We start from the raw sequence: 23,264 nt of genomic DNA on the forward strand, positions 1-23,264 counted from the left end.
ACTATTAGTAGCTGCTTTTGAGTCACTGTTGACTCTTGCCATCTGCCTAGACTAGTTTGTGCACTTGTCTTCATGGGATTTTTCAGAAGTGGTTTGTGATTGTCTTGTTCATAGGGCTGAGAGACGGTGTCTGGCTTAGATTACAGTTGGGTTTGTGCCTAAGGCAAGACTAGGATTTAGGGTCTCCTACTTTCCAGCTTGTTGCCTTAACTCAGAGGTCTTCAAACCTGGCAACTTTAAGACTTGTGGACTTCAACTTCATCTGAAGTCCACAAGTCTTAAGAGATGCCACATTTGGAAATCCTTCCTTAACTGCTTCACAAAACTGGGTCTCTCTTTTATTATAGGCAATCTCAACAAATTTATAGCTTTCCCACGGTGTTGATTTTCTGGTCTGGTCTACCTAGCTGACATATGGTCCACTTAAAAATCATTTGAAAGAAGTTAGAAATGAAAAAAAAAAGTGGAAGCACCCTAAATGTGGAATACACAATTACTTCCAGATGTCTTGTCAAAAATAGCAAACACATAAAAATAACCTTTCAAAAATCCAGCAATGGTGTTAATAACATGCTTCAGGAAAAAGACTACAAATTTGGATGTTATTGCTCCTTCCACTCCCCTCAATTAGCTTATAAGCATGAATGCTCATTTCTTGCAAGTTTTAATCACAGGCTTTTGCCTAGCTCAGAAACAAATTGGGACCTTGTATATTTCTTAAAAGTTTTATGAAAAATGAAATGAAATGTTTTAAATTACAACAACAATGCATATATTTTCTCCCAATGTAAATGTCCAGAAAATGGAAATCTAAACCAACCATGAAATAATTAATTCTTTAACTACGAAAAAAATTATCCTGACTGAATTCAACATGCTGTATGCAAAACCTTGTTGATAATACATTTCCCTCCCAACGCAACTCCCCCCCGCAATCCATTTACTGAATTCTCACCAATAACAAGAACAAGGGGACACAATCTGAAGTTAGTTGGGGGAAAGATCAAAAGCAACATGAGAAAATATTATTTTACTGAAAGAGTAGTAAATCCTTGGAACAAACTTCCAGCAGACGTGGTTGATAAATCCACAATAACTGAATTTAAACATGCCTGGGATAAACATAGATCCATCCTAAGATAAAATACAAAAAATAGTATGAGGGCAGACTAGATGGATTGTGAGGTCTTTTTCTGCCGTCAGTCTTCTATGTTTCTATGTATTTTGTAATGTCAAGGGATGATTGCTGATGTAGTTGATTTCACCATGCATCCATCATGCAAGTATTTACAAATGGTTGACTTGGTTTATTTCAAGAATTTCATTCAAGATGTGGCACCATCATTCAGAAGCAGGCTTAGCATCCCACTAAGTTTGATAGGTTGACACTGCAATCTCTGTAGCCTAAGCATACATAAATACAGACTCAGGATGAAAAAAGTTGGATTACAAATGAACTTATAGACAAAAACCAAGGTTGCTGAATTTATTAATTTTATTAATTTTATTTATTGTTAGAGTTGGAAGGGACTATGCGGGTCATCAAGTCCTGCCTAAGCAGGAACCCTGTATTGGCAGTCCAATTTCCTTTTAAAAATGTCCAGAGTATTGGAATTCACAACGTCCGCTGGTAGGTTGTTTCACTGGTTGATCGCTCTGACCGTCAGGAAGTTCTTCCTTATTTCCTTGAATCTCTCCTTGGTCAGCTTCCAGCCGTTGTTCCTCGTCCGGCCCTCCGGTGCCCTGGAGAATAAAGTGTTCCCCCTCCTCTCTGTGGCAACCCCTCATATACCTGTAGGCTGCTATCATGTCCGCTCTGGCCCTCCTTTTCTCTAGGCTATCCATGCCCAGTTCCCGCAGTCTCTCTTCGTAAGTCTTAGTTTCTAGACCCCTGATCATTTTGGTTGCTCTTTTCTGCACCTTCTCTAGAGTTTCAATGTCTTTTTTGACGTGTGGTGACCAGAACTGAACACAGTACTCCAGGTGTGGTCTGACCAGGGTATAGTAGAGTGGTATTAAGACTTCCCTGGTCTTGGAGTGTATTCCCCTGTTGATGCAGCTTAGGATTGTATTGGTTTTTTGGCTGCTGCTGCACATTGTTGGTTCATATTTAGTTATTTTTATTTTTAGCTTTAATGGTGTTTTAATATTGATATTCTAATTTTTAATATATTTTTTTTTACACTTTTATATTAACTTATTACTCTAATTAATCTATTTTAAATCAACTGGGGGGGGTTAAATTGATGTATAACTGGGGTGGGTGCAACAATGTGTATGGGAGGAATGATTGGTATGAGTGGGAAGATTGGAGTGGGTGGGGTTATGGGATAAATGGGAATAGTATGAATGATTTATTTGGCCCACCTGACGCAGGAGAGGCGGGAGGGACGGGGGCATCGATCTCTGGGGTGGCAGAGGGTCGGAATATCCCGGTGTTGCTGGGGAGAGGTAGATATGGCGGGAGCCACGGAGTTAGCCGTTCCAGGGGAACGAGGGATCGTTGTTTAATAACTATTCCTTGTTCAGGCTCCGTGAGCTCAACCCAGGGCACTGGTGATGAGTGTAACTCTGGCCCTGGGCTCAGGTTGCTGCTGCTCAATGCCAGGTCGGTGGTAAATAAAGCTCTCCTCATCCGGGATTTAATCCTGGATGAGGAGGCCGACCTGGCATGTGTAACTGAAACCTGGCTGGGCCCGGAGGGAGGAGTTCCTCTCTCGGAAATCTGCCCAGCTGGGTTTCAGATATGGCATCAACCTCGACCCCAGGGAAGGGGGGGAGGAGTGGCTATTGTAGCCAGGGAGAGCCTTGGCCTGCGTAGGCTCGTTGCTCCGGAGATTGCGGGTTGCGAGTCCCTCCTTGTGAAGTTGGACTTAGGGGTTCAGGTGGGCTTGTTTCTCACGTACCTGCCTCCCAGCTGCGTGTCAAAAGCCCTGCCTGTGCTACTCGAGGAGGTAGCCGGGTTGGCGGTGGAGTTCCCCGGACTTATTGTCCTGGGGGACTTCAATCTGCCGTCACTCGGCGAAACCTCTGGGTTGGCACAGGAGTTCATGGCCACCATGACAGCCATGGACCTGACTCAAGTAGTTCAGGGTCCGACTCACGAGGGAGGGCACGCACCTGACATGGTATTCCTCTCTGAGCAACTGAGTAATGGTCTGAGACTAAGGGGCTTAGATGCGCTGCCTTTGTCATGGTCAGACCATTTCCTACTACGGCTTGACTTCCTGGCTCCAATCCTTCCCCGCAGGGAGGCGGAACCAATTAAGATGTTCCGCCCCAGACGCCTGATGGACCCTGAGGGCTTTCAGACGGCGCTTGGGGTTATACCAGAGGCACTTGTCCACAGTCCGGCAGAGTCTCTTGCGGAAGCCTGGAACAAGGCCGCAGCGGAGGCTCTTGACCGGATTGCGCCTTTGCGACCTCTCCGAGGTGCTAGACCCCGTAGAGCTCCATGGTTCAACGAGGAGCTCCGGGAGTTGAAACGCCAGAAGAGACGTCTAGAGAAGCGATGGAGGAAGAGTAGGTCTGAATCCGACCGAACACTTGTAAGAGCTTTTATTAAGACTTACAAAGTGGCGCTCAAGGCGGCAAGATGCGCGTACCATGCCGCCTTGATTGCATCAGCGGAATCCCGCCCGGCCGCTCTGTTTAGGGTGACCCGCTCCCTTCTTAACCAGGGGGGAGTTGGGGAGCCCTTACAGAGTAGTGCCGAGGACTTTAACACGTTTTTCGCTGATAAAGTCGCTCGGATCCGAGCCGACCTCGACTCCAATTGTAAAACAGAGTCGACTGACAACGAGTCAGTCGAGGTGACTGGGGCACGTACTTGTCCACCTGTCTGGGAAGAGTTTGATCTGGTGACACCTGATGAAGTGGACAAGGCCATCGGAGCTGTGAGTTCCGCCACCTGTTTACTGGATCCGTGTCCCTCCTGGTTGGTTTCGGCCAGCAGGGAGGTGACACGGAGCTGGGCCCAGGAGATTACCAACGCTTCCTTGGGGAGGGGAGTTTTTCCATCACTCTATAAAGAAGCGCTTGTGCGCCCCCTCCTCAAGAAGCCCTCCCTGGACCCAGCCGTACTTAACAACTACCGTCCAGTCTCCAACCTTCCCTTTATGGGGAAGGTAGTCGAGAAGGTGGTGGCACTCCAGCTCCAGCGGTCCTTGGAAGAAGCCGATTATCTAGGTCCCCAGCAGTCGGGTTTCAGGGCCGGTTACAGCACGGAAACCGCTTTGGTCGCGTTGATGGATGATCTCTGGCGGGCCCGGGACAGGGGTTTATCCTCTGTCCTGGTGCTCCTTGACCTCTCAGCGGCTTTCGATACCATCGACCATGGTATCCTTCTGCACCGGCTGGAGGGGCTGGGAGTGGGAGGCACTGTCCTTCAGTGGTTCTCCTCCTACCTCTCTGGCCGGTCGCAGTCGGTGTTAGTGGGGGGCCAGAGGTCGACTCCTAGGTTTCTCCCTTGTGGGGTGCCTCAGGGGTCGGTCCTCTCCCCCCTACTATTCAACATCTACATGAAACCGCTGGGCGAGATCATCCAAGGACATGGGGTGAGGTATCATCAATATGCCGATGATACCCAGCTTTACATCTCCACCCCATGCCCAGTCAACGAAGCGGCGGAAGTGATGTGCCGGTGCCTGGAGGCTGTTGGGGCCTGGATGGGTGTCAACAGACTCAAGCTCAACCCGGATAAGATGGAGTGGCTGTGGGTTCTGCCTCCCAAGGACAATCCCATCTGTCCGTCCATCACCCTGGGGGGGGAATTATTGACCCCCTCAGAGAGGGTCCGCAACTTGGGCGTCCTCCTCGATCCACAGCTCACATTAGAACAACATCTTTCAGCTGTGGCGAGGGGGGCGTTTGCCCAGGTTCGCTTGGTGCACCAGTTGCGGCCCTATCTGGACCGGGACTCATTGCTCACAGTCACTCATGCCCTCATCACCTCGAGGTTCGACTACTGTAATGCTCTCTACATGGGGCTACCTTTGAAAAGTGTTCGGAAACTTCAGATCGTGCAAAATGCAGCTGCGAGAGCAGTCATGGGCCTACCTAGGTATGCCCATGTTTCATCATCACTCCGCAGTCTGCATTGGTTGCCGATCAATTTCCGGTCACAATTCAAAGTGTTGGTTATGACCTTTAAAGCCCTTCATGGCATCGGACCAGAATATCTCCGAGACCGCCTCCTGCCGCACGAATCCCAGCGACCGATTAGGTCCCACAGAGTGGGCCTTCTCCGGGTCCCGTCAACTAAACAATGTCGGTTGGCGGGCCCCAGGGGAAGAGCCTTCTCTGTGGCGGCCCCGGCCCTCTGGAACCAACTCCCCCCAGAGATTAGAACTGCCCCTACTCTTCCTGCCTTCCGTAAACTCCTTAAAACCCACCTTTGCCGTCAGGCATGGGGGAACTGAAACATCTCCCCCTGGGCACGTTTAATTTATGCATGGTATGTCTGTGTGTGTGACTGTTAGCATATGGGGTTTTTTAAATATTAAATATTTTAAATTTGTCTGATTGCTTATGATTTGTTTTTACATGTTGTGAGCCGCCCCGAGTCTTCGGAGAGGGGCGGCATACAAATCTAAGTAATAAATAAATAAAATAAATAAATAAATAAATTATCCACCAAGATTCCGAGATCTCTTTTGCCGCCACTACTGCTGAGAGGGGTTTCTCCCAGGTTGTATGTGTGTCCAGGGTTTTTTTACCTAGGTGAAGGACTTTGCTCTTGTCGATGTTGTACATCATTTTGTTGGTGTGGGCCCACTGTGTTAGTCTGTCCAGGTCTTTCTGTAATTTGAGCCTGTCTTCAAGAGTGTTGGCTACCCCTGCCAGCTTGGTGTCGTCTGCGAATTTGATTAGTTGCCCTTCTATTCCCTCGTCCAGGTCATTGATGAAAATGTTGAAGAGCACATTGCTTTGGTACATCCCACCCCACCCGATCCCATCTGCTACCCTTCCCTATTCTACTCTGTTAGACCTTCAGTGATTTAACATGGAAACTGAATGCATGGAGGTACTGATCTTGATTGGCATTTAATAAAATATGGATAAATGTTTTGGAATGTTTGGAACCAAATACCCCCTGATGACTGTACTGTTCCCATCCTATTGGCCTTCCAAAAAGCCTTGAAGACCTGGTTCTGCCGGCAGGCCTGGGGGTTGTGACAGTTAACATCCCTGTCCTGATTGAATCATGGTTTGCTTGGTATTAATGAGTGTATTATTGTATAGTTAATCTGTTTTTTTTACCATTATGGGGTTTTATTGTTTAATATTTGACTTTTATTGTATTATTGTTATACGCTACCCTGAGTCTTACAGGATTGGGCAGCATATAAGTCAATTAAATTGAATTGAATTAAATTAAATAAGTGTGAATCAACACACGTGATCTATGCAGTACAAAATGGAGTATGGTCTGCCTATGGGACAAAGGCAGTGTACCAAATTCAAAGCTTATTCCCTTTCCTCTTACAGCATGGAATGAAATAGTGTATGAATAACACTGCAATTAATTTCCATGTCTCAGAAAAGGACAGACATAATCATTGTACCATTTCCCCCCAGTTGTATTTATACAGGTCTACACCCCATCAATTAACAGTAGGCTGGTGAAACCACATTCATCTTTGACTCTCCTTGTAACCTGTATCTCTAGAAAGCCTCTTGTTAAAGACCACATAGTGAAAGAAAACAGGACCTCGTTGACACAGTTTGTTTGTTTGTTTGTTTATTTATTTATTTATTCGTTTGTCCAATACACAATACATATGGAAGAGAATAGACATGAAGTAATATATATAAAGATAATATGTAAAAATAGAGGAGAAGATATATGAAAGGAAGAAAATATATATGATATATGAGATAAAGGAAAGACAATTGGACAGGGGACGAAAGGCACACTAATGCACTTATGTACGCCCCTTACTGACCTCTTAGAAACCTGGAGAGGTCAATCGTGGATAGTCTAAGGGAGAAATGTTTGGGGTTAGGGGTTGACACTATTGAGTCCGGTAATGAGTTCCACGCTTCGACAACTCGATTATTAAAGTCATATTTTTTACAGTCAGGTTTGGAGCGGTTAATATTAAGTTTGAATCTGTTGCGTGCTCTTGTGTTGTTGTGGTTGAAGCTGAAGTAGTCATTGACCGGTAGGACGTTGCAGCATATGATCTTGTGGGCAATACTTTAATCGTGTTTTAGGCATCGTAGTTCTAAGCTTTCTAGACCCAGGATTGTTAGTCTATTTTGGTAGGGTATTCTGTTTCGAGTGGAGGAGTGAAGGGCTCTTCTGGTGAAATATCTTTGGACGTTTTCAAGGGTGTTGATGTCCGAGATGTGGTATGGGTTCCAGACAGATGAGCTGTATTCAAGGATGGGTCTGGCAAAAGTTTTATAGGCTCTTGTGAGTAGTGTGAGATTGCCGGAGCGGAAGCTACGTAGGATCAGGTTAACAACTGTAGAAGTCTTTTTGGCGATATTGTTGTAGTGGGCTTTAGTACTTAGGTCATTTGATATTAGTATTCCAAGGTCTTTTACTGTGTGGGTTGGCTGTGAGCATAGTTCCCTCTAAGCTGAGCAGTGAGCAATTGCTCACTTAAAAATCATCATCAACTCAGAGTTTTCCAAACCTGCCCAGAAGCCGAGAGGGAAAGAGTGAGAGGGAAGGAGAGAGAGAGGAAGAGAGGAAGAGAGAGAAACAGATAGAAAAAAGAGAGGAAGGAAAAGAGAAAGAAAAAGAATGGGAGTAAGGAAGAGAGAAAAAAAAATCAAAATCTAGTTTGAAACTAGCTCAACTATTTAAGTGGCATTTTGATATTGATAGAGTTGCCCTATTATGAGCTCACTGTTATAGACACACAGTACAGTATTTTATTTTGATATTCTCTGAGGCAAAACAGGGTGGGGTTTTTTGTTTGTTTGTTTGTTTGTTTATTTAGTTATTTAGTTATTTATTATTTCTGTGCCGCCCAGTCCCGAAAGGGACTGCCGCTCAGACATTATACTTTTCCGCCCACCCCCCCCAAAAAATTAGAGGGAACACTGGCTGTGAGAACTTGTTTATTCATTTTATATATGAGGTTTGGATTCTTTTTGCCGATGTGGAGGGTGGAGCATTTGTTGGTTGATATTTGAAGTTCCCATGCTGCATGGAAGAGGCCAACAGGGAATTCTTTAACCTCAAGTCCCAAAGGGGATTGATCTATGAACTCATCAGTCAAGCTTCTCCCATCTTTACCCTTGAGACCCAGATAATGACATCAGAAGATCATGTTGCATATCATTGTACAAATGCAATCTCACTTCAGACTGATGAGAAATCTCAGGAATGTTGGTTCTTATTCAAGATTCAGTCATCTTAGAAGGAAGTAATTGGAGACTGTTCACACTTCAAATGCACACACATTTTTACTCACAAACACATGAAAAGTTAGAATCACAGTACTCATTTTCTGTAAAATTCTTTGAAATTTTTTTCCCTTCACAAATCCTTCTAGTTTCCCCACACCCTCTCCTGTAATGTTTCTTCCAGAACAAACTGTATTCCTCTTATGCCCACTTACTTTATGCTTCCCCCATTCCAATTTAGGAGAAAAAATAGGTAAATTAACTCCCATCCACCATAGCTACTAATCTTCCGTTGGTAAAACAGAGCATTATTGGTTATTGGAGGCCATGTGGCAGCTTTTAAGAGGTATAGCCTCTGGGTATGCACAGTGATAGCTCTAGTTAAAGATACCTGATGCTGAGGAATAGCAGGGTCTCTATATCTTGACTAACCCTAGTATTATTAATAATACAACTTGGTCAAGATTTGTAGTGCAGGGAAGTAAAACTAAAATGAGCCTTATGGATCATGCAACCTTCATCACCAACTTTTTCAAGGTGAAGTAACTTTCTAACAATGTATTTAAAAATGCAGTTTTATTAAAATAGACCCCCCCCCTTCTCCCTGGAAGAAGGTTATCAGTTTTTAAATGTTTAATTTTATGCTTCACAAACCAACCAATAGGTAAAGGTAGAACTTTCTGAAGCTATCATCTAAGGAATCGTTTGCTCTTGGGGAAATTCGGGGCATCAAATTGTGCTTGACCTTCCCAAGGCTTGTGGGAACAACGAAAAATACAAAAAAAGTGCTTGTAAGATATTTTTCTACAGAGGATGGCAAAAAGGAGGAGCGCCAATCTCTGGAAACTAGCCTTCCACAACAGTGCATGGACAATAGACTGGGGGGGGGGGGGGAACCTTCACAATTTTGGAACTATTAATTCTTTCTGTAAATGATATTCATTGTTTTTTCATTGCAATATGAACAGAATTTTGTGGTCAGTAGTGCTGATAAGAATAAGAAAACACCGAATTTTGTTATTCAATCAAATCCCAGGATATCATATTTGAAGATTTTAAAGGAATATCATTAGTGATGGGCGAACCCAACGGTGTTTGAGTTCAGCAAGTTTGGATGAACTTTACACAAAGTTCGGTCGAACCGAACCCGAACTCGAACCCGAACGGGGAATCCCTCCCACGAAGTGATTCCAGGGGTGGAGCTTTGATGTCACCGGAAGGTTGCTAAGGACACCAAGGTGATCACTTCCTGGATTCCATGGAATCTAGGAAGTGATCACCTTGGCGTCCTTAGCAACCTGCCGGTGACATCAAAGCTCCGCCCCCGGAATCTCTTCGTGGGATGGATTCCCCAGCTCCTTCAAAGGGAGGTCTTCACATAAAAATAAACATTGTTATTTTTACGAAAAAGGATGCTGCAGCGGTGCTGCAAGCAAAGGGCAGTCCTTTCACGTAAAAATAAACATCCATGGAATCCAGGAAGTGATCACCTTGGTGTCCTTAGCAACCTACCGGTGATGTCAAAGCTCCAAATGTCGAACACGACCCCAAACTTTCCCCGAAGTTTGAAAAAATTTAAGGTTCGTGTTTGGCATACCGAACACCGCAAAATTCGGTACGGACCCGGATTGTGTGGGTTCAGTTCGCCCATCACTAAATATCATTGAAGGAAGATTTGGGGCTGAGATCAGTCAGAGACACTTTGCATAACCCAAGGAGAAAGTAGATCAAAAATCCCGTTTATTGTAAAGAATACTGAAATTGCAATTTTAAGCAGTTTGGAAAAACAGTTTTCACATCAGATTGTTGAAGATATTTAGCAATAGCAATAGCATTTAGACTTATATACTGCTTCACAGTGCTTTATAGCCCTCTCTAAGTGGTTGACAGAGTCAGCATTTATTGCCCCCAACAATCTGGGTCTTCATTTTACCCAGCTGGAAGGAAAAGGATTTAGGGGTAATGATTTCTGACAGTCTCAAAATGGGTGAACAGTGCAGTCAGGCGGTAGGGAAAGCAAGTAGTATGCTTGGCTGCATAGCTAGAGGTATAACAAGCAGGAAGAGGGAGATTATGATCCCGCTATATAGAATGCTGGTGAGACCCCATTTGGAATACTGTGTTCAGTTCTGGAGACCTCACCTACAAAAAGATATTGACAAAATTGAACGGGTCCAAAGACGGGCTACAAGAATGGTGGAAGGTCTTAAGCATAAAACGTATCAGGAAAGACTTAATGAACTCAATCTGTATAGTCTGGAGGACAGAAGGAAAAGGGGGGACATGATCGAAACATTTAAATATATTAAAGGGTTAAATAAGGTTCAGGAGGGAAGTGTTTTTAATAGGAAAGTGAACACAAGAACAAGGGGACACAATCTGAAGTTAGTTGGGGGAAAGATCAAAAGCAACATGAGAAAATATTATTTTACTGAAAGAGTAGTAGATCCTTGGAACAAACTTCCAGCAGACGTGGTAGATAAATCCACAGTAACTGAATTTAAACATGCCTGGGATAAACATATATCCATCCTAAGATAAAATACAGAAAATAGTATAAGGGCAGACTAGATGGACCATGAGGTCTTTTTCTGCCGTCAGACTTCTATGTTTCTATGTTTCTATGATGGAAGGCTGAGTCAACTTTGAGTGGGTGGTGAGACTTGAACAGCCAAACTGCTGGCAGCTGGTAATCAGAAAAAAGTAGCCTTCAGTACTGCACTCTAAGCACTGCGCCACTGTGGCTCTTGCGGCTTTTAAACCATTTGAAAATGGTTTACCCATACTGAGTAAAACAATTCTATAACAAGGGATATAATTTTATCTTGTCAGTCTAGAACAGGGTCTCCAACCTTGGCAACCTTAAGACTTGTGGACCTCAACTCATAGAATTCCTCAGCCAGCAAAGCAAATTCTGGGAGTTGAAGTCCCTAAGTCTTAAAGTTGCCAAGGTTGGAGACCCGGTCTAGAACACTGAGTCACACTTGCTTTTCATGGATGCCAAATGTATTGGTGGTTATTAAAATGGATGTCCAAGTACTGCTCTATGTTGGTTGAGGCAGGCAGGATTTCGCTGGGTAACACTTGTTGGGGGGTCAAGGGAAAGGGAGGGTTTTGCCTTCTCTTTCTGCTCAAGATCCCCATGTACAATTGGTGGGCCACTGTGTGACACTGTGTGGACTTGATGGGCTTTGGCCCAATTCAGCATGGCTCCTCTTATATTCTTATGTGGTCATTAAGTAAACCCAGCTTCCCCTATTGCTGACTTGTGCACTCTGCCCTAATCTTATACAGCAGATGTCCTTAGAGAAATCAGTCATTGACTTTAATCTTGAAAATATCAACAATGTCCACTTAACCTCTATCCATCACAAAAGAAACATAGAAACATAGAAGACTGACGGCAGAAAAAGACCTCATGATCCATCTAGTCTGCCCTTATACTATTTTCTGTATTTTATCTTAGGATGGATATATGTTTATCCCAGGCATGTTTAAATTCAGTTACTGTGGATTTACCAACCACGTCTGCTGGAGGTTTGTTCCAAGGATCTACTACTCTTTCAGTAAAATAATTTTTTCTCATGTTGCTTTTGATCTTTCCCCCAACTAACTTCAGAGTGTGTCCCCTTGTTCTTGTGTTCACTTTCCTATTAAAAACACTTCCCTCCTGGACCTTATTTAACCCTTTAACATATTTAAATGTCCACCCTTTCCCTTCTGTCCCCCAGACTATACAGATTGAGTTCATTAAGTCTTTCCTGATACGTTTTATGCTTAAGACCTTCCACCATTTTTGCAGCCCGTCTTTGGACCCGTTCAATTTTGTCAATATCTTTTTGTAGGTGAGGTCTCCAGAACTGAACACAGTATTCCAAATGTGGTCTCACCAGCATTTTATATAGCGGGATCATAATCTCATCATAAAATCATAAAAATCTAGGCTATCTCTGAACGGAAGGCCCATTTAGCTGACAGACTCTGGATTTTGTTTTTATTTAACAATAACTGAATGTATTGCCTCGACAAACATCTTCGTGTCTCTTTTTCAGGTCAACCAAACTTGATCCAGCCCCAAATTCCCTGAGGATCAGTAAGGATCAGTAAGTAACCAGGCAATCATTTATTCTAGAAGCAGGTCACTGCATTTGGGCATTCATTTTCTTGAGCAAACAAAGTTTTAATTGTTCTTCTTTTAATCACAACTGCTTGAATTGTAATACATTGAATTCACTGGCTATTGATGAATGTCTAGAAGTCGGTTCTGTTGAAGAGCCAGAAGCATTGTCCAACCAAATAGCAGTCCTATGCTTCAGTGAGCTAACTAGTCATATCACCTGGGGTGAAATACCGCAAAGGTATACGTTGAATTTGACATTGATTGGACTATTAGAATTTAACTCGAAAGATTCCACCAAGCTCTCAAAGAGTGACCATCCCTGCTGACCTCAATTGTCCTCTGAGAAGCTTAGCGTGTCTTTGCAGTCCTCGGAGAGGGGCGGCATACAAATCTAATAAATAATAACAACAACAACAACAACAATAATAATAATAATTATTATTATTATTTCACAGTCCTTGTAAATACAGAGGCATCCATCTTCCTTTTCTCTCTTTCTCTGTTATTATATTAAGGCTCTCAAATATGGACTTCCTTTAGATGACAGCAAAAACATAGATTTTTCTAAATCTTTTTCCATTTGGGTGCTTCTGCTCACCTTAATGATGCAATGAACTTTCCCTCTAATCTAGAAATAAGATAATTATGCAAAGTTTAGAAAACAAAAATGGTTCTTTTCTAGTCGTCTTTTCACAGTAAATGATTGTTACATTCTGGAAGAACAACTCTTTCTCTCCAATAACACAGCCCATCTGTAAAAGTAGACCTTTAAATTTAACTTCCGAGTCAATTGTTCATCTCCAATATTAAAATATTTCGCTTCATTCTATATTAATAATTAAAGTTTGCCTTCTCTTCTTTAATTATATTCTTTAGTTATTTCTAGTTCCCTCTAGTGTTCAATTTTAAAGTCTTATTTTATTATGCTTTTTTAAAAAGAATTGAAAACAAAACCATTTACCCATGGGATAGATTGTTTATAATTAATTCCAAAATCTCATTTCAAATTTATTTTGACACAGTCTGTTCGTAATTTCCTAAAATCAAAGTTTTAATCACTCTTTTGCTGTTTATTCTGGAATTTCTTTTTAAGTCCTTAAATTTTTATTTAAAATTTGTTTCACTAAAGATTGAAGGAAACTCCCCTGGTGTCAATCCAAAGGTCCCTGTTTTTGAAAAACAGTTAATAAGCAATTTCTGAAAGTGATTAGAAGAAGAATAATGTGAACTCAACATCCTTTCAAATATGTTAATCATGGTTTAAGCAAGTTGGATATTTTCTCATCTTCCAGATTCTTATACTTCCTGGGGACCACTGTCTTGCAATGTCTTCATGAGGAGAATGAGTGGGTCCTACTTACCTTGCCCATTGGTTTGGATTGCGATGGAAGTGCGCATCCCTTCCCAGAAAACAGCTTCTGCACATACTCAGAAGCAAAATCCAAGATGGTGGCACCATGGATTGGCACCAACAGAACTGGCTCCGTGACATCACCACTGGTTCACTAACGGTTCTAAAGAACCGGTTAGAACTGGTAGAAACCCACCTCTGATGAGGAGCAACTATCTGGAGCACTTGTGGGCAATCTCCTCTCCTTGTCCAGAGATAAATTATATATATATATTTTCCTCTATTAATAATTTTTATTGAATTGTTTTTTAAAAAGAAATAACCAAAAAGTTAGAAACCGAAACAAACAAACAAACAAAAACAACAACTACTACTACTACTACGACAAAGCAAAAATAAGTACAAAAATATGCAATAGACAATTACATCAATAACAGCGATTAACAAATAACAAATCATATTATAAATTAAATTATAAAGAGATGATCTAGCTCCAGCTAGCTCTAGCTTGCTCTTTGTTCTACTGCAGTTATTGGTTCCACTTTTTGTGGGAACACCTTCAGTTTGCCATTTCTTCCCTGGAAACCCAAAACCTGTTGATTCTGACTTGTAGGGGTGGTAGGGGATCCACCTGGGGGTTTACAATAATATTTCATTCTTTTTGGGGGGGATAGTTTTAGTACATTTCAAAGTATTAAAGTACTAAGTACCTTGCCTGGTTGTCTTCACCTTGTATTGCCTTCTGTCATCAAGCAACCGCAACAACACAAGAGCACGCAACAGATTCAAACTTAATACCAACCGCTCCAAACTTGACTGTAAAAAATATGATTTCAACAATCGAGTTATTGAAGTGTGGAACTCATTACCGGACTCAATTGTGTCAACCCCTAACCCCCAACATTTCTCCCTTAGACTCTCCACGATTGACCTCTCCAGGTTCCTAAGAGGCCAGTAAGGGGCGTACATAAGTGCACTGGTGTGCCTTTCGTCCCCTGTCCAATTGTCTTTCCTTTCTCTCACTTATCATATATATTTTCTTTCTTTCATGTATTCTCTCCTCTAAGTTCACTTTACCCTTATATATATTACTACATGTCTATTTTTCTTCCTAAGTATTTGTGTATTGGACAAAGGAATAAATAAAAAAATAATAAATAAACCCATTCAGAGATGCATCTGGAACTAAATGGCATTCAGCTTTCCTCTGTTCCTCTGCAATTAAAGCATTTTTTTTGTCCTTTAAAAACTGAATCTCAGAATTGAGACATCACTACAAGAGAAACAGTTGGAAGCAAAATTTTCAGCCCTGTCCTTCCTTTTGTTCCCTGCATCAAATGTTTTAATTATTAAAAAGTTGGGAGCTGATCCAGTTGCCTTGGAATACCATTAAAGATTAGATTCAGCAACCCCCCCAAAAGGCTCTGATTAAAAAGAAAACTTGATCTCATTTTCTTTCCTTTTTTTCAATCCTCCTCTGGGAATATTGAAATTGTATGTTTTTGATTATTTGCATTGACCTTTCCAGTAAAAAACACCACCACCATCACCAAAACACTCTGGCAAGCAATGAGTACAAGAATCTGGAAAGACATTAAGAAAATTAACTTAAAGCAGTTGATTTTATCCTAATTCTGCTCTTAACTGCCATGTCCCATTGTCCAGTTTCAACTATCTGATAGATGTTTGTCCGGATTTAGCAAATTGCTAAGGGATCTCATAAAGGATTAAATCTCCGTACTCAATACTCTCTTTGTCTTGGGGTGCTTCCCACTTACCAGTTGCCTTGATATTTAACTTTCTGTGTGCAAGGTTTTCTTACCCCCCCCAGGGGTGGGCTGCTGCCCGCACAGGGGGGGGAATGCAGTGGGGTAGTGAAAATGGAGCTCCACCCCAGAGTACCCAATTGCACTGAAAGATGTTGAAAGAAATGCAGGGCGTCCAGCATTAGCCACACCCACAGTGTGGTAGTAAAAATTTTGGTGGCCCTTCACTGCCTCCCCCCCCCCACTTCCCTAGATTTGGAATCACTCCATCATACGGATCTGTACCTGAATGATAAAGCTGGGACAATTCCAGAGTTCAGAATCTCATCAGCCAAGATATCTATCTGGCCATATACCCTGTCAATGTGAGCACCTCACTTTTTTAAGATGCACACAGTTACTAACTCCAAAAGCTATGAGAGTCCATTGCTGTAGTACTATTATTGTGGTTGGCTCTGGGCCAGCTCCTGCAGCAGGGAATTTAGACGTTGGTTTAGGGGAATCCTCAGGGTCACAGAGACTTGTATTATTGCCAGCAGCTTCTGATAGTGAAGATTCATTGCCAAGGTTAGACGGTGGGGAAGCAGAATCAGATGGAGAGATGGGTGCAGCCAGCCCATTAGTTAATGACCCCATTAGTGAGTCATCAGACTCAGAGGCGGATCAGTGGATAGATGCCCGTATGCACAGGTTCATGGCTAGAAGGGACCAACTGCGCAGGTATCATCAGAGATAAGGGAGAACATCTCTTGCTGAGGCAATTAGGTTAATGGGGTTGATGATAAATTATGGGCATTGGAGAGTGAGTGTGTGGATGTTTATTCATTTGGAGAAGAATCATTGCTAAGGTTTGGACTATTCCAGGACTTCTATTGACTATTTGGACAATTCACAGTTTATTCTTGTGGACTCAAAGAAGCTGTGCGGAATCACAGCTGCCTTAATTGCTCTCTTTTGTTCCTGCTTTTGATTGCATTCCAGGACTGTTATCTAAGTGAGAGAAATTTGCCTCTGCTCAAATGTGTATGCTTTTAACACTGTTTCAGATAAAATACTTTTATTTCTTCTGAGCTTGCATGTGTGTGTGTATTTGACTTTGCCTTCCTCTCTCACTGGGGGCTGTTAACGAGAAGCCCGGCATAACAACTATAAGCTGAAAAATATTATCTTTTCAACATTTCCTACAGGTTTCCTCAGGTTATGTTATAAAGGTTGTATATTGTATGACTTATAGGCCAGTGATAGCAAATCTTTGGCACACGTGCCACAGGTGACACACGGAGCTATATCTGCCAGCACACAAGCTGTTGACCTAGTCAGCTCCAGCATTCAGGTGCGCATGGGCCAGCTGATTTTCGGCTTGTGTGGAGCTCTGGGAGAGTGTTTTCGGTCTCTGGAGGGCCTCCAGGGAGGCAGGAGAGGATGTTTTCACCCTCCCCAGCCTCCAGGGAAGCCTCGGGAGCCTGGAAAGGGCGAAATATGGGCCTAGCGGAAGTTGGGAAACGCTTTGCTTTCAGCCTCTGGAAGGGGTGGGAGAGGCCATTTTTGCTGTCTCCGGGCTCCAGAGGCTTTCTTGGTGAAAAGCCAGCCTACCAGGCCCACCGGAAGTCAGGAAATGGGGGGTGGGGGGGTTATGTGTGCATGCATGGGGGCAGGGGCACATTGAATTATGGGTGTGAACAGTCACACGCACACAGTAGCCTGTACACTTGTGCTTGTGGTACTGGAAGAAAAAAAAGTTTGCCATCACTGATATAGGCTATAAGTTAAGCTCATATGTTTTCATATTGTTTTGTGTTTACCTACTGATCAGCAATAGCATTTGGAACAAATAACATTACTGTACTGAACCAAGTCCAGTATTGATTCTGTTCTGATGTTGTCCAGATGGTTTATACCAATTCCCTTAATTTCCAGCCATTTACAATCTGGTGCATATCACTTTCCTCTGACACGGGTTCCATTTTTGACCCCTCTTTGCTTTGTTGCCAATTCTGCTTATGAAAGCAGGATTTAAAAAAAAAAAAATATACACTTTTATTTTGCTGCCATAGATAATAATTAAACCCTTGGAGGTTTTTTTTTAAAGACAAAAAATGGCAACCAGTGTAGATCGTTGTTTTACCTGATATAGTGTGCATGTATGAGCCAAAAAAAATTCAAGAGCTGGCAATGGTGTGAGATTGAAGCCTGCCTCTCTTTGTTATTGTTATAGAAACATAGAAACATAGAAGACTGACGGCAGAAAAAGACCTCATGGTCCATCTAGTCTGCCCTTATACTATTTTCTGTATTTTATCTTACAATGGATATATGTTTATCCCAGGCATGTTTAAATTCAGTTACTGTGGATTTACCAACCACGTCTGCTGGAAGTTTGTTCCAAGGATCTACTACTCTTTCAGTAAAATAATATTTTCTCATGTTGCCTTTGATCATTCCCCCAACTAACTTCAGATTGTGTCCCCTTGTTCTTGTGTTCACTTTCCTATTAAAAACACTTCCCTCCTGAACCTTATTTAACCCTTTAACATATTTAAATGTTTCGATCATGTCCCCCCTTTTCCTTCTGTCCTCCAGACTATACAGATTGATTATTGTTATTGTTGTTGTTATTGTTATTGTTTATTAGATTTGTATGCCGCCCCTCTCCATAGACTCCGTAACTAGTGTGCATAGGTTTTTAAAAAAGGAAATGGCTTTAGTAATGACCCCCCCACCCCCCAGACATGGTCTTAGGACATAGTTTTACCTGGCAGAATAGAGGAATGTTAGATGAATATGTGAGAAGGTAATAGAGTTTTAGAAAGATTAGAGATGGCGAAACTGCTTGATATAAATAGACATGAGTGGATGGATAGAGAATGGTATTTTTTTTGTTTTAACAACCCTGTAATTTCTTGCATCCAGGTGGAGCTAGAGTGACTGAATTGAGCTGAGCATTTACTGGCTGGATGCCCTTCCTGACCCCTACGCGGAGCTCACAGCAGATATTTTGTCTTTAGGCTAAGAGAATAAACACCTGCCCCTGCCTAGGATCAAACTCACAGACTTCTGATTCCGAGGTGAGAGCTCACCACTAGGCCATCATGCTGCTCTGCATGGAGAAAGGTATACTGGAGTGGAAATGAGTTGCAGACTAATGGTGTAGGGCAGTGTTTTTCAACCAGTGTGCCGTGGCACACTAGTGTGCCATGAGACATGGTCAGGTGTGCCGTGGGGAAATTAAACATGGTTCCCCAAACTATGGCCCACGTGCCAGATATGGCCCGCGAAGGCCATTTATCCGGCCCACCACCAGCCGCCTCCATCTGAACATAAACATTCCCCTCACAATCCTTCCAGATATTAGCGACAGGAAGAGTGGAGGCACAGGGAACGTTCACTGACCAATCACCTGACCTCTATCGATAAACCAATAGCAGGCCCCCTCTTATCCACACCCAGGAAAGCTCAGGCTGTCACGCACTTGTCATTGTGTGGCCGCGGCGAGTAGTTGAAGCTGCTACTCTTCCTCATGGTCTCGATTTCTACGTGAGTATAAATACATTTAGAAACTATATTATTAACTATATGTATAATATGCACTGTGTTAGAGTGTCATTTTGTGTCATTTTGCTTGGTGGTATGCCTCAGGATTTTGTAAATGTAAAAAATGTGCCACGGCTCAAAAACGGTTGAAAATCACTGGTGTAGGGGACTCTGGCTTGGTTTTGGCTGGTAAAAACCAAATGGAATTATTTATATTCTTAGACATCAACAACTTTTCAATGGAGACCTGCATTTTTGGTACGTATTGTGCAGGTATAGTTGTAAAAGGACAGGCCATGTGAATCTACCCAGAGATTGTATGGTTCAACACCCACTGTTATGTTGTTCCAGAATTCATTAATACATTAATATTTTTCTCCCCTTGTCTTGGGGATGGGTGATAGTGGATCTCCCTTCGGTCTTGTTTCATTTCATTTTGGTATTGCTTTGTAAGTTTACGGTTGATATTTTGGTTTTTTTTATGTCAGCTTTTTAAAATTTTAAGCTATCCAAGGTCAGCATTGACATTTGACAAATAATTAAAGAAAATGAATAAATAAATATTGAATGGATGAGAAAGACAATGAGTTACATAGGGTACCCAAGTTAGTATGTTTTGGGAGAAGCTGTTGGAAGAAAGTGCAAGAAAGATGAAGAAGAGCTGTAACCAGTGTGAAGAGCTGGACATAGAAGATAGTACTGTTGTGGTCATCCAGCAGCCTGTGCCAGTGGCAGCAGAGTTGGACAGCGAGGAGGCTGGGGAGGAACTTGGGCCAGGCCTGGAGCCTGGAGAAGAAGCCTATTCTCAATGTGTACAGGAGCAGAGCTGCCAAAAGATAAGAACAGTTCCTGAGGAATAGGACTACTCAGAAGTAAGACGTAGGGATAATTTAAGTGAACAAGAATGGATGAGTTGCAAGAAGCAACTCCGTTCATTTCCAGATCTTGTTTTTGCAATCCAAGCCTTCGTTTTTGTTTCTGTGTAAACTTGGCAAAGTTTTCCTGCAAACTGTTCTTTGGCAGCTTGCCAAAGAAGAACAGGTGTGTCTGTTATCTGCTTTTACATGAAGGACTCTTAGTCAGACTTGTTTGATTTTTTATTTATTTATTCGGACTGTTAATGACAATAATTAGCAACTGTTGAAAAGAAAAGAGTTACTTGACTTTATTTGGACTTCGGAAGACTGTTAATGCAAACAATTAGCAGTTGCTAACAATAAAATGAGGTTTGTGGGACACTATTTGTGCTGTGTGAGTTTATCAGGAAGCCTAGGTCAGAACAAGTACTGTGAAAATCACATGAACGAGAAAGAGAGAGAGAGAGAGAGACACTGATGGAAGCATCAGAGAAGGTCAAGAGGTCATGGAGAATTAGGGAAGAATATTGGACCTTTGGTAATTTACTAGATTGGATAGTTTATTAGATTGGGTTCCAAAGCCAAAAGCCAAGGAGTTGTATAGGAGGCAGAGGTGGGTTTCTACCAGTCGAGACTCATTCTATAGAACCAGTAGTAACTTGGCGGTCTGGATCGCTGGAATTAGCAGTGTCCCAAGCCTGCCATGCCCCCGAGCTGGTTCTCTTGGTGGGGCCATAGCCTTGTCTTTTTGCTTCTATGCATGCACAGCTTTTTTTACTACTGCACATGTGCATGCGCCCACATGTCGAGTCCCTGATCAAAGCGGCAGCAGAAGAAATGGGAAATCACCCCAGATAGGAGGCTCATCCTGCAGTGAGAGAATAGGGAAATCTGCCTACCTGGATTTCGTATCCTGACACAGGCATAACATCAAGGTCACGAAAGAGGGTAACCACCATTTGTGAGACCATCACTTCACATCACAGTAGAGTAGAACTGTCCCATGGCTGATCAGCCATGAATGTCTCTGTGTGAAATCAGGCTATAGAGACAAGCCAGGGCTCTGCTTGGGTACTGATTGCTCAGATGTCTAGCCCAGATCTCCATAGGATTTATCTTCATCTCAAAACTGGTGAACCGGAGTTCACAAGGCTTGTTGCATTGGGGTGATTTCAACCTCTCTGCCCTGAAGTCGCATGTCAGTTCATTATTTCAACAGTCTTGTTGCAAGTACTAACTTGCAACTAACTAATCTCCGGGACCGCCTTCTGCTGCACGAATCCCAGCGGCCAGTTAGGTCCCACAGAGTGGGCCTTCTCCGAGTCCTGTCAACTAAACAATGTCATTTGGCAGGACCCAGGGGAAGAGCCTTCTCTGTGGCGGCCCCGGCCCTCTGGAACCAGCTCCCCCCAGAGATTAGAGTTGCCCCCACCCTCCTCGCCTTTCGTAAGCTCCTTAAAACCCACCTCTGCCGTCAGGCATGGGGGAACTGAGGGCCCCGGCCCTCTGGAATCAACTCCCCCCAGAGATTAGAATGGCCCCCACCCTCCTTGTCTTTTGCAAATTACTCAAGACCCACCTTTATCACCAGGCATGGGGGAGTTGAGATATTCCTTCCCCCTAGGCCATTACAATTTATGCATGGTATGTTTGTGTGTATGCTTGGTTTTATAATAAGGGTTTTTAGTTGTTTCAGTATTGGATTGTTACATGCTGTTTTTATCATTGTTGTTAGCTGCCCCGAGTCTACGAAGAGGGGCGGCATACAAATCCAATAAATAATAATAAAATAATAATAGCTAACCCAACATGTATAGGCATGCACATCATTGATGTGATTTTACTTTGTAGCAAGTAACATTTGATCTGTCACATTTGTTTTTCATCAGTCAGCAAAATTTAAAGCCCTGCAGATTTAGACCTCAAACACTGCTGGTCCTAGGACATCTGAAAAGGTAGAGGGTTCTTGCGAAGTTTTGGAAGGTGCATCAGTTATAGCAAACCCAGCAAACCCTGATAAGAGTAATTCACATGGCTTGACTACTGCACCCTACTGCATGGGAGGGATGCCTTAGAGATGACATGCATGCAGTAATTGTAATGTTGATTTTAAAAAATGCATACAATGTCTAACTCTTTACGATGAATGCTACATGCCCCAACAGTGTGAAGAAATGGCATTAAAGTAAGCAATTAAAAATGAGCAAGAAGACAAAAGTTACCAAACCCTGCTCCACCTCCAATTTTGGGTCAGCATAACTCCCATCCTGCATAAGAGAAAAATCCTTCCAGCCTTTATGCAGTTTTAATCCTCGTTTCGAGCTTTGACATTCTGAAGGCTTAGAGATGAATGCATTATGAAGCATAAAATTTCCACGCATCTCACGAAACCCACTTCATTGCTTCCACATTTCCAAATGTAAGTGAAAACCTGGTTGTTGCTACTGTTCATTTAAAAAAACAAACCACACACAATAGTATTCACAAACCATTTCTGGCATAAATCTTGACATTAAGCTGGTCTTTACCTTGTCTTGCTGCTTGAATCATTTATTTAAGTGGTGATAATAAAAGGTGTCAGCGATTCAGTTGTAAACTCTTCAACATTTTTTTGTGTGCGTTGACCTTTAAGTGTTTGGATCTTGACAGGTGAACTGTTCTTAACGTCTCCCATGAGATATGGTGGGGGCAAAGGTCAGGCACGCTAATGATAAAATTACCATTTACCTTTTTTTTAAACCAGCCTCAGTGCCTGACATTAGAAATGTAGGTAACCTTTAACCTTTCTTCTGCATGGCTAGAGCTTATAGTGAAAGGAGCATAACCACAGCTGCAGAAAATGCCTTAAAAAGAAGGGATTAAAAAAATCTACTGCTGAACTTGTGAGCTTTACTTCTTTCTATTATTTCCTTCTCAAAATAATTATAATACATTTTTAGCAAAAAGCTTTATCCCTTTGTCCACATAGATATTTTCTGTATAGCCATAAAAAGCTATCCTGAAATTGATTTAGGTTATATACAGTTAAAATCAATAATATCCAAATTCCAGCTGTTGTAGCCTATATTGAACACTCTGGGAAGAAATGATGTTAGACTAATTTCATAGACCTTTATTATTTACATTCAATCAATCAATCAATCAATCAATCATCAATTCAAGTCACAGACCAGAGACCAGAACAAACAAAAGCATCCAGCAAATATACAAGCAAAAGTTATAAAATAAAATAACAAATAACAGATAAAATCCGTGATAAAATCCAGTCTGTCCAT

General features: G+C 42.3%; 1 long non-coding RNA gene across 1 annotated transcript in view; it reads right to left on the reverse strand.

Annotated features, from left to right (window-relative positions):
• The window catches only part of LOC139165869 (uncharacterized), a 34,737-nt gene extending 12,072 nt beyond the window's left edge, over positions 1 to 22,665 (reverse strand). Inside the window, exons 1-2 of the long non-coding RNA XR_011558826.1 lie at positions 22,518 to 22,665; positions 14,546 to 14,651 (exon numbers count right to left, since the gene is read on the reverse strand). This is a non-coding gene — a long non-coding RNA (uncharacterized lncRNA). The remainder of the gene's footprint in view (positions 1 to 14,545; positions 14,652 to 22,517) is intronic.
• Positions 22,666 to 23,264: the final 599 nt, after the last annotated feature.

Source organism: Erythrolamprus reginae, chromosome 3, assembly GCF_031021105.1.
Source record: "Erythrolamprus reginae isolate rEryReg1 chromosome 3, rEryReg1.hap1, whole genome shotgun sequence".
NCBI lineage: Eukaryota > Metazoa > Chordata > Lepidosauria > Squamata > Dipsadidae > Erythrolamprus > Erythrolamprus reginae.